Source organism: Athene noctua, chromosome 6 (genome assembly GCF_965140245.1).
Source record: "Athene noctua chromosome 6, bAthNoc1.hap1.1, whole genome shotgun sequence".
Lineage (NCBI taxonomy): Eukaryota > Metazoa > Chordata > Aves > Strigiformes > Strigidae > Athene > Athene noctua.
In genome coordinates, this window is record NC_134042.1 from 16,363,363 (window position 1) to 16,375,691 (window position 12,329).

Sequence of the window (12,329 nt, forward strand, 5' to 3'; positions counted from 1 at the left end):
AGAACAATAATTAAATTTCCACAGTCAACTAGTGAAATTCCACTATAGCCTTTACATCTTAATCTGTTTTTTTCATTCCTGATTATTCAGGCTAAAGAACTTAAGTGTCCTGATAAATATAACCATGCAGCTCTTAAATATAATACATACAACAACGTGTTTTATAGGATATTGCCTTGCTGCATCACAATGCCAGTGACATGTTATCTTCAATATGTCAAATTAAAGTGTCATAAAATTAATAAATAGTTGTGTACAGTATTACCAATACACTTAATTTTTCAAGTTGTTTTTTTTTTTTTTTTTAAAATTCACTGAAAAGAAATGCTACAAAATATATCTCAAAGTTTTATTATACACTGGAAGTACCAAGACCAAAAAACCCCAAACCAACCAACTTTCTTAAACCAAATGTTTGTGCTTGGAGGAGGAAGGGAAAGATGCTTGCGTTGTAATTAAGTGGAAAATTAAATATCAATAGTACTGTTTTGGAGGAACAGCAATAAGAACTCCTACACAAGTTTCTGCCAGCTTGCAATTCTAAGTAAGTACAGCTTTTAATCTTTGTAAGGAGTACCATACAGCTCACACAGCAATACCAAAACAATTCTATTTCTTTTTTTCCTGTCTAGCCACTGCTACCAGTTATTACTAAGATCTTTTAAGAAGTCTATTAAAGCATTTCTATGATAGTAAAATTTTTTTGCCTTTGAAAGATACTTACTCACACCGCACCGATATGTAAAAATTATTTCAATGCTCAACATTCCCACATTCCGAAAAAATACAGACAACAAAATAAGCCCATCAAGAGCTGCACAGTAGTGGGGCTAGCACTGCAGGTACCGCACAATTATTTGGCGCCTGTAAAACTTTCAGTTAGTGCCCAACTTAAAAAGAGCAGCTTTTCGAAGAATAAAGTTGGCATTCAGACAGGGTTATATAAAGTACCATATCAAAAAAAGGTCTCTGAAATTCAGAGAAAGGCAGGTAACAATTTAAAAAAACCATCCTCGGAAAGCCCCGTTTCCCCTCCTGTAAAGGCAATTTCACTGTACAGAAATACCAGTCCCAAAAAATGGAAGTTTCACTGGGTACAATAAAATTGCAAAAAGCACTAATTTAACTGTGGACGATAATTCAAATTCTCTTTCATCCACATTGTACTGGCCATAACTTGTCTAAAGACTAAAGCTTTTAAAAAGTTACATTCATCTTTTTTCCACCTCTGACAAGCTGAAAGAAAACTCACATTCCTCAGTCCATATGGTACAACTAACAGGTGTCAAAACAATTTGGGGGAAGGATTAATATCCATTTACTCAGCACTAAAGAAGTCAAAACCACTATCTGAGGATATCCAAGAAGTAAATCGCAACTTTAAAAATACTACCATAACACTCAATCATGTGTAAGCTAAATGATGTCACACTCACTAAAGAATCTACACATCAGAAAATGAAGTTGATGGCCAATATTTAATAACTCATCAAAAATTTAAGGTGGAATTATCTATATTTCCTCTGTCAAAAGTACTAGCTACCTAAGACAAAGAGTATCTTTTGAGGTTAAGTCAGAAAAAGGGCACAGCAAAATCTCACGTTATCTGTATATAGAATGAGAAGGTTTTAAATCTCTTTAGTAATAAGCACTGAAGACCAGAGAAACAAAAATACAGTCTGAGGTAAATACTACTAATAGGCAACCTTTAGCAACATTGCTTACATTTTCAGTATAAGGTCCATGCAAGATGCAAAGGGCATATAAATTCTTGGAGCAGAGTAACCAAGACATTTAAGTGACCTGTGCTAACAGCTGCTCACTTCCAGTATTTAAGATCTGAGGTAAGTCAGTTAAGAGGAAACAAAGAAAAGTTACAGAAAATCCTGTAGTTCTCCTGCAGTCACACTTCAACAGCAATATTCACTAAACTGGTATCAAAATTTAAGAGAGTTTTAGGAGCATTTTAAATAGAAAGTATTTTTGATATCCCAGAAAGTTAGATGTGTCTGAAGCAAGCAATAAACAGTACAGGCAAAGTAATCAAACTCAGATAATACAAAAGATAATATGAAATATCACTTATCAGGCAGCCTAAAGTTTGACATTACCGAAATATCAAACCAAGTCCATAAAAACCTGATCCCCCCAGATATAACTCGTTGGTAACCCATAAAAGCACAGGCACACTGCAAGTCTGGAATGCTCAAAGAACTTCCTTTAATCAAGGAACTTCTGATAATGGATAACTCCTTCCAAACCTAAGCCCACTGTTCTTCTGATGTCTCAAGTCTGCTTCAGACATCACAAATCATCTTCAACAGTTTTGGAAAAATGGTACTGCCCAATTGCAACAAATAAAATAAGCACATAAGGAAAAAGTCAGATAAGCTCTGAAGTCCCTCTCTACAATGGTCCTAAGGAATTTAAAATTTGACACTGATAAAATGTTAACTTGGTCCTCAAATTAAGGTGTGGTGTAGCTGAGGTTAAAATAAGATTCAGCTTGAGGCAGGCACCAGGAACAGAAAATTTTATTCTAACCAATAAGTATGGCATCAAAAGTCTTATGATGAGTAATTTCAGAAACAGTTTTCTTGACTTTTCTTTCTGAAGGTTTCTTTTGCAATTTTAAAAATCCCAAGATAATAACAATAAGGGAAGGTTGCTCTCTGCAAGTTGTGGATCATCCAATAAACCAGCTTTTTCAGCCTTAGAGAAGCTTATTTTGTTACACTAATTCTTATACTAACGAGGAAAATTTACTCAAACATACTCAATGATTTTTACTACATCATATATAAAATAGAGTAATATTTATCATTAACAGAATTCTTTTCCACTTTAGAACTCGGTATTAGCAGTTTTTATACTTTTTAAATATGTAGAAGTCTCTATGTTACACAGAATCTGGTTACTCAAAGTATAATAGGGTTAAATTGTGGCTTTGACTGTCTTCTTTTGAACTACTGGTATCTAACAGAGGAACCTCAGCACTTCCACATGTTACATAGATCTTTCCAAATAAAACAGATTTATGACTGTTTTCTGTCTAACTTCATATCACAAGTCTTACCAAAATAGTCCTGGAAAGCACATGTGAAAGTCTCTTCTTCACAGAATACTTTTACTGTTCAAATTTTTGCCCTACAGAGGAGCGTTTGTATAAACAGCTAACATAAGTACAGCTATTAAGAAAGAGCATTTCAGTCACTCAGGTCACCATCAGGCACCACACAAGAATTTCACTCTGAAGTAATTATGAGCAGCAAACAAATATTTCTGGTGCAAGTTCAAAACAGCAAAATTAAAGAAAAACACGTAACTACTGTCTTGCTAACTATACTTACTGTTCTCAGAAATACTGTGTTTTACAAGCCACACATCATTCTTCATACTGACCCCTAATAATGTCAGGGTTCTATTATCTCTTCAACCACCCTGAATACACTAAACAAAGCACAGACCACCAAAGGTCTGTCAAGGAATAAACATACATAAATGCAATCATCTTAGTTTATAAGACAGATGCTATTATAAGATAGATATAGACAGGGACAGAAACAGAAGTGCTTAAGGTGGTTTAAGTTTTCACTTGCTTCCTGGGGACTGTGGCTGGTGTGCATAGCAATCCTAATTGCTTCAACAACTAAATTCTGTAGACTAAAATTAAATTTGTTTTGCTTCAGCAACTTCCAAAGAGCAAAAATGACATTTTCTGGAGGCTGAGGTTTTGTGTTACATTTTGGTGGTGTTTAAAATTTCTTTCAATGCTAGAAGTATGATTAGACTTGATAGTTCCCTTTTTAATATTCATTACAGCTCTAAATTCTGAATGACTGCAAGGGAGTTCAACGCTCACCTCCAACTGAATTTCATTAGTTTTGGCACAGCTGAAAGTATAAAAGTCCAACCTACATCTGTAGTTTTATCATAAACGCAAGAAATGCTATTTAACATCAGGCACAGTGCAAAGGTTTTATCATCAGCTGAAAGCCATATATTATGACAGTCAGTATATTAAAATATTCATTAAAAACAACTGGAAGATGAATTCTAGGTTGCTGAAGGGAATTAAAAGTTAGATTAAAATCACATACAAGATGCTTCCTGATATCTGAATTACTAACAAAATATGAGCATAAAATTATGCTAGAGATCTCTACTACGTATTATTAATGGCTCACATATGGTGAGTCTTCTGGTATATTTTTACTCAGTACTTCAGATTTCTAAGCAAGCAAAACCTAAGTCATAAAAATCGGAAAATAAAACACTTTAATTCCACAAATGGAAGTTTGGTGTAGGGAAAAAAAAAATTCCCAGCTCTTATCTCCCAAGCATAATTTATTTCTTCAGCAGAATCTTGCGGGTTCACTGAAATAAACATACTTGGAAGCCAATTACATAAAGAAAAACACAAACCATGCTGCACAGCATAAAATTAACCACTACATGATGGGAGCTAGATTGGAGTTTATGGTAGATAATACTTCACAAATATCTCCTATGGAGGTTAATAGTACCTGAAATACCCAGTACAGACTGTAACATCCTAATGTTTTTCAAAAGCAAGTTAGAAAACATACGACACCTTGATCCTATTTTTCTAAATTAAAAAAATTCTGTAATAGAAAAAAGAATTCTTTACACTAGCTTTGTAATACACTCAAGACTGCAACTTCTTGTATGGTTTGCTTGGGTTTTTTAATTCTGCAATAATTGACATTATTTCCTCTAATTAGACGCTCTAGCACAGTCTTGATATTAAAAGAAAACCTTTTAATATCCACTTGACTTATTTTTAATAATTTCAGAACAGAGTTCATTATAAAACCTGTCAAGCAAAGTAACTCAGTTCAACACGTGTATTTCAAAGGGCTTTCATACATGCCAAGAGGTTTTAACATTCCATGCTCACTTAAATGTTCAAGACATGGTTCAAAAGCAAAAAGGACTCAGCCCTCAAAAGGAAAGTAGTTTTCATTGTTACTGCTTTCTAAGTTACATTTGTACAAGAGCAATAACAATGTTAACTTGCAACCTTAAAGCACAGAGAAACTGATGAAACTGAAAATTCAGATGCTAAGGTTAGATTACAATTTTATAAATTGTATAAACAAATTGCTCATCATGCAAACACAGGAAATTGTAAGCACATTTTTGAATCACATTGGTATTACACTTAAGAACTGTGGTCTATTTAATACACATTTAATTTTATTAGGCTTGTTTATCTGTCGATGCAGTGGCAACAATCAAACCAGTCACAGCTCAAGAACTGGCCAGTCTACACTATCCACTTCAGAATGGGGGCTACTACCTACAGAATAGATAAGAACAAAGTGACTTCCATGAAAAACATGGACCAACGCAAGAGTATATCATGTCAATCAACAGCCACATCACTCACACTTCTCTGTAGTAAATATATATGCAAAAGTACCTTTGCAGTAAAATATATGCAAGATACCTTTGCAATTTTTATGCACAAAATAAATTAAATTAGGACAGAGTATATATCACAATTTCACTGTGTATTCGTTCATGACAAACAAGAGTGGATTTTAATCTGTTTCACTGCAGAAGCATATAAATTGCTTTCTAAGGTACATCCAAAGATTGTTTTGTATAAATATTCAATGTCACACAACATTCTTCTTGCTTCAGTCACTGTTGTAACTTTTAGTCACATCAGACTATTAGATAGATTTCTAAGAGGCCATGTTTAATTTAATTACCCAGTGTGATAGACAATGGAGTATGAATAAACAATTCTTGCTGCCTCAAAATTAAAGCAGAAATGCAAGATTTGTAATTGTTATCACTAATTAAAGCACTCCTCTTCATTGCCGAATGTCCAAAATAGTAGCTGGTCACTCATCCGGCCCAGGGAGGTGATGTTCCCTCCCGCTCCAGCTCCCCTGGTGCCAGGACTCCCTGGGGCAGCAGCTGCAGCCCCCCATTTGCCGGCCTCGGCCTTACCCCCCGGGACAGAAGTACTGTCGATTCTCATGCAGCCACAGCTTTGTTCAGGCTGCACTCAGGCCGCGAGCAGCAGGACTTACATCACAGGCCAGCCATGCGACGCGTTCCTCGCCTTGCTCTGCTGCTGCTCCCCTGATTGCGAGACCGTGGCAGCCGGTCTTCCAACCCTGTTTGTTGGAAATAGAGACAATTACTCAAACACAGAGGAAAAAAAACCAAAACACTTTTTGCAAGTTCTATCAAGCTCAGTCAGCAGATGGCTAAAACCTCTCCATGTGCAGCAGTGGTGAACTTCAACTTGCAGCCATCACTAGAAAGCACATAGCTCCAGTGATTCAGGTGAGTGAAATCAATTTAAGAGATACATAAGATACACCACAGTAGATTACTTCTGATAATATATTCTAGCTCTTTCAGGTCTAAAGAAAGTAATGCCCTTAGATTAAGCACAATCTAAGTTTTAAGAAATTGAACAGGCTGATTTTTACAAAAGAAATAACACAGCAGTCATATGAAGAGGGAGGAACGCTTGAATCTTATTTAAATTCTTACCAATCTCTCCGTGAAAAGCACATAATGCATGCTCTATTAGCAGCAATCTTCCTTGATTAGTATCTCAATAGTGAGCTCCTTTAATCAGTTAAAAATGATAGCACAGGTCAAAGCAGAACCACTGCAAAGGAAGCTTTCTTTAGTCTTAACAAATCTGATTTCCACTGCAGTATAAATGCTTTTTTTCTCGGTTACACAAATAATTAAAATGCTTCAATAGTTGATGGAGATTAAAAACAACTGTTCAAAACACTAGGGATAAACATATGCCACAATTCCCTTTGTTGTAAATATACACTACCACTTACACATTACCGTTGTTTAATTTCTACTTTTTAGACCAAATGAAAAATGGACTTTAAAGTTTCTACAGGGGTGACAACAAATGTACTGGGGAGAGGGAATGACAGAAACAAATCAGAGTAGGCTTCAATAAGCTTACTGCTAAAAATCACATCTAGATAGAATGTTAAGACTTTTACCAAGCTCATTTAAGCATATTTTTAAACTGAATAACTGTATTTAACTTTTGTTTATATTTTGCCATCTGCATCATCAATAAAACTCTGACATAGTTTAATACCTTTTGAACATTTATGAGCAACTCCTAGTGCTGACAAGACCTAAATTCTACTTTAGGTGAAGAGCACAGCACAGCAGAGGGCAGTCTCTACACCAATTAATGAAAACCTGAAAAAAGAAATACACTCAGTTTCAAAAAGTAGATCACCAAAACAACCAATACTATAGCTCCTTAAATGGTCTGACACCCACACTGCCCCACACCAGCACAGAGATTTACTATCCGAGCATCCCACTATAGCTTAGATTAATAGGCTGCAACTATGCATACATTTAAATACCCAGATCTAATCAAGTCTTTTAGTGCCAACAATCCCTGCTCGACACAAAACATTTTATACATCAATATGAGTGGATAACACGGATGTCTACAGGCTGCAATGAAAAGATGATAGAACACTGAAAGAAAAAAATAATTATCTTAATTTAGCAGTTATTCCAAACGTTAGAAACATTCAAGCATAACGAATGAAGAGTAAAGAAATTCCTCGAATTCCAGGGCACATTAACAGATCTCACAGGACAGTCAGAAGCATGATAACGAGACAGTCATTTCTTATCACCTATTCACAGACAGTTAAGACTTCAGATTTCATTGTTTTAAAAGTAAACATGCCTGTCCTTGTTTTAAACAGTGGTCATATTCTCTGTGAAATTAAAAATACTGCTACTATTTTAGTTCTCTAGTAAGATTCCCCCACCCCCTTCAAATTGTATCCTTTTTGGCTTGGGCTCTTGCACTACTTTTATCCCTGTATTTTTTAGCATGTTATTTTTAATGTTAATGCTTGCCACTGCTTTGCTATGTTTTACATAGTATTAATAGTAAACGTTCATGATTACTAATATGTAAATGACACTTTCACTTCAGAGATGTAATTGAACCAAAACTGTACTAATTCCAAATTAAATTTAGATTTCAACATGGTGTTCCATCTGACATTGAAATTCATACAAAATGGCATTAGTTTAGTCCTTCATAGCAAGTTGTTCTTAAGCCATATTTACAATATTCTGGGAAAAAAAAAATTTCTTCCTTACGTTTTAATATTCCAACAACTGGTGAATCTTATAAACACATTTAGAAACATCATCTAAACTAAAGGGGAAGACAGACATTCCTCGCAGGCCTTCATCCAAAAATGCTGAAATGTTAGCTACTTACTTCAACAGTCTTCTAAGGCTAGATAGAGGGACCAAGACTGTCTTTCAACTTTGTATGATTAAACCATAGGTTTTGCACGTTCAAAAAAGCAAAGTCTTGCAACATTATGTAACAAAGATACATGTGCTAGCCTCTTTTATGTGGCCTTCCTCCTTGGGCCCTATTTTCAACTCTTTTTTTTCAATATTATCTGAATGGGTAACAGCAATGCAATTTTTCATTTTGTAAAAAATTATTGTCCTTAATGATTTAACCTGATTAGCTCTGTCAATGTATTTATTACTCACAGGTATGGGGTGGGGGGAAGGGGTAAGGTTCTTCTGACTTTTTTTTTTATGATGACAGAAATGAATTGAGACTTTTGAAGATTGAGATTCTGAAATATAGAACATAAACCAAAAAACTGTATGACTGATGATCTCTGCACTTCATAGAATTAACGGTCACATACGCACCAAACTCAGAAGCACATTTTGTTTGAGTACTTCTCTAGTTAGTTATAGGGGGAGGAGCCACAAACTATTTTGGATACTCGGGTCTCAGATGTCACAAGGTTTTCATTCCTAAACTCATTTGAGATTGCACTAACCATTCCACAATCCCTAAAAACCTGCTGCATAAATTTCAGAAGTTTCCTTCTGAAGGATTTTCACTTCATGGGCACAATTCCCGGAGGTTTTCTAATTAACATCACCACTACTCGCTTCTTCTGGAGGACACTGTAAGCAAGGCATACCAGCCATGCAGAGTATGTCAGGTTTTTTTTCCATGATACCCATTTCAGTATTATACTATGCTGAGATGTCCTGTTAGACAAAGACAACAGAAGCCCTTGCTACTATGGGAAGAAACCATCCTCAACCAGGATGAATGCAGTGAATAGCTATGGAGAATATATCCCCAAAGAAATACTTGGTCAGAGTTGCACTTTGCACAGAAGAACTATGCTCAAGTGAATTCATGTACATGAAATCTGCTGGAATGTTTCTCACTCCTGAAATGATGAAGGCAAGTAGCAAACTCAATTTTGCAGACTGACACAACTGTTCAGAATCTGCAAAATGCTGTAGTTTCTTTATACTGTATCAGTCATATTACTTAATATTTGCAGAACATTTCACTAATTTCTTCAGGGAAATCACATAATTCATGTTTGTGCACAGCTAACTCCCCAACTGCTAGCACAGAATAAAGCTGACTAGGCTTTCAAGTGTGCCCTACTTTCAGATCCTGCCAAACAGAGATCCCATAGTTCATGCATTTATGACAATAACCAGAAAAGAAGCTGACTGTCAGTATGATTCCTGAGACTGTTAAACTGGGCTAGTTTGCTGCTCCCGAAGACTGCAGTCTCATAACTCTTTCTCTTGACTGCTCCCTTACCATCTCCACTTTTGGGTTGTACAGCCAATACCTTCTCTGATAGCTTTGAAGCTTGTCAAATTGCTCTGTGAAAGACCTTAATTCAGTAAGACTGTAGAATGTTATAATATAATTTTGTTTGTTTTCCAAGTGACATGCTAAAACAGCTCACAGTAATCTGAAAGGTGACAGGACATGCACAAGGGGCAGGAGCAAGTGGTTGAGACAAGGGAGATAAAGAGGTGAGGACAGAGACAATCAGAAACTGCCCCCGTCTGCAGCAGAGAGCCAATTTCAATGGAACCTCATCTCATGGAACCATATTCTGTGATTTCATTCACTTCCCCTGAAGAAAAAAATAAATCTCATCAACAGCTACTGATTTTGAAAGAGCTTTTCATCCTAAAAACCCCAAGCAAAACCCACAATAAAAACCCCACACCACAAAAAAAGCAACCACATGCATCTGTTCATGATGATGTAAACAGGACAGTTAAAAAACCTACTGGTTTCTCTTAAAAGGCAAAAACTGAGACACTGTGGGTGTAAAGGGCCAAAAAACTTTCATTTATATTTAAGTATATTTCCTCCCAAACAAAAATGGTAAATTTAACATGCATGTCTTGAGAGCATTATTAAAGGAGGTCCTACTGAAAAGCCTGAACATCTCTGCACATTCACTACTTGAAGACACTCGAGTAGTATTCTCAACGTATTACCTTTGCGTAAATAGTATAAACATACTAGATGAGAATCCATGACATGGAAACAAAGGATTTTTTTTTTTTTTTTACAGTGGACAGCAATCATAGCCATAAATCTTAGTTTTCTGAGTGTTTGCAGAAGGCATAAAATAGTACACCTACTGGTCAAACACTAATGGAAATAAAAGTACTAGTACCTCAGGCATACATATACCTATACAATGGAATTCACAATCAGGTAACCACTTGGAAATGGACATAAGTTACAAATCACCCTTACTTCAAACCTTTCCAGTATTTATCCCAAAGATCTGTTAAACTTATGGGAACAATGCCAACCATGACTAAAGAACTCATGCTGATTCCTTGGTCATACTACAAGGCAAGACTGCTGAACAAACTTATACAATCTAGTAACTTAAACGACAGGTCATGAGGAAAACCTGGAGAAAAATACGTAAAGTATTACCAAAATTTCACTATAGGATGTGAAAATCAAATGTTTTGTAAATAACCTACATTAGACTTCATAATAAAAGCACATGAGAAAGCTTCACAAAGCCTATAAAGACATAACATTAGAGACTTTCTGTACCTTATGAAAACAGTCTCTCTCTTTCTCTCCTATAAAATGTAAGTGGACTCTTGGGCCTAACGTTAGCAATCACTTACACAAATTAAGATAAAGCCCTGACAGGAACATAGTCACTTCTGCAAACTGAATTCAAGAATATAAGCACTGTGGCTGCAGAGCTCTTTCACAGTTCAACTCTTTAGCTAAATCAAAGAAAGTACATTCAGTTTCTGAAACCTTGTTAAAGCAGATGTTATATTTATTAAGAAAGCATTAGAAAATTGTGATAAACTCATAGGAATGTAAGAATCTTATCTATGTGAAGCGAGACAAACTTACTTCATATGTAGTGATGCAGCAATTCTGTCCAGAAAACCATGTCATCACCTGAGCTGTTGAACTAAGATATTAAACATCACTACACAAGTCAGGGAAAGACATTTCTAATCTAAATGATGCAAGTCCCCAGAACTCTCAAATCACGCTAAGAAACAAAGATTCAACACCTACGAAGGTGGAATTCAGCAGAAACCTCTCTCTGTCTAAGATCAGGGACGGAATCTTCTAGTGCAATGAACTTCCAACACAGCATTTGAACTTGAAGTATTTCCTCTTATTTCTTACATTAATGAAGCTGAAGATGACTCTTCAAACAGTAGTGTTCAATGTATTTAAAACCAACTTTCTCCTCCTTTGGTAGCATCTTGAAAACCTTTTTCCCTTCCCTAATTTCAAAGTTGAAAGCTGAATACTGAATTTTTGCTTCTTATACAAAAAAATTCTCAACCATCTTGAATGTTCTGTGCCAGTGAAATGGATAAACAGTGAATGGTATGTTAACCTATGCTTTACACATGCTTCTATTAATGACTACACAATTACTCTTAAATAAAAACCACAAATTTTTCCCAGTCATTAGACCTTTCTGAAGTGTCTGATAAGTAAAACTAGTTCCATAAACTTATTACCTACTAGTATTACCTACTACCAATTACAATAAAGAAAATTGTAACAACAATAGAAAATGGAAAGCACAAGCCAGTAATAGCCAGTCTTCCTAGTTTTCTGTACAAGTTAAAAAATTAGTTTTTGAACTAATTTGTCCCACTTTACCTTTCATGTGTATTTTTTATTGTTACAAAACCTGAAACAAGTTTCTCATCAGAAAAGTAGAAAATAAATAAAATATCTGGACATCATTTATCCCCATATACATATTTTAAATCTTATATTTATTTTTTTATATTTTATACTAAAAATTATATATTTTATATTTTAAGAGTTTTATATTTTAAATCTGATGGATGCTAAATAATAAAAGTTCTCTAACAACAGTTTTCCTCCTGGTGCTGATGTCATATCTCAGCAATTCAAATATTTCATAATGGGAAGAGAGGAAGAA

General features: G+C 35.2%; 1 protein-coding gene across 2 annotated transcripts in view; it reads right to left on the minus strand.

Annotated features, from left to right (window-relative positions):
• The window catches only part of PALS1 (protein associated with LIN7 1, MAGUK p55 family member), a 63,479-nt gene that overhangs the window by 32,526 nt on the left and 18,624 nt on the right, over nt 1–12,329 (minus strand). For both annotated transcript variants that reach the window (XM_074909754.1, XM_074909755.1), the window contains one exon: nt 6,069–6,155. The gene's annotated coding sequence lies outside the window, so the exon portion shown is untranslated. The remainder of the gene's footprint in view (nt 1–6,068; nt 6,156–12,329) is intronic.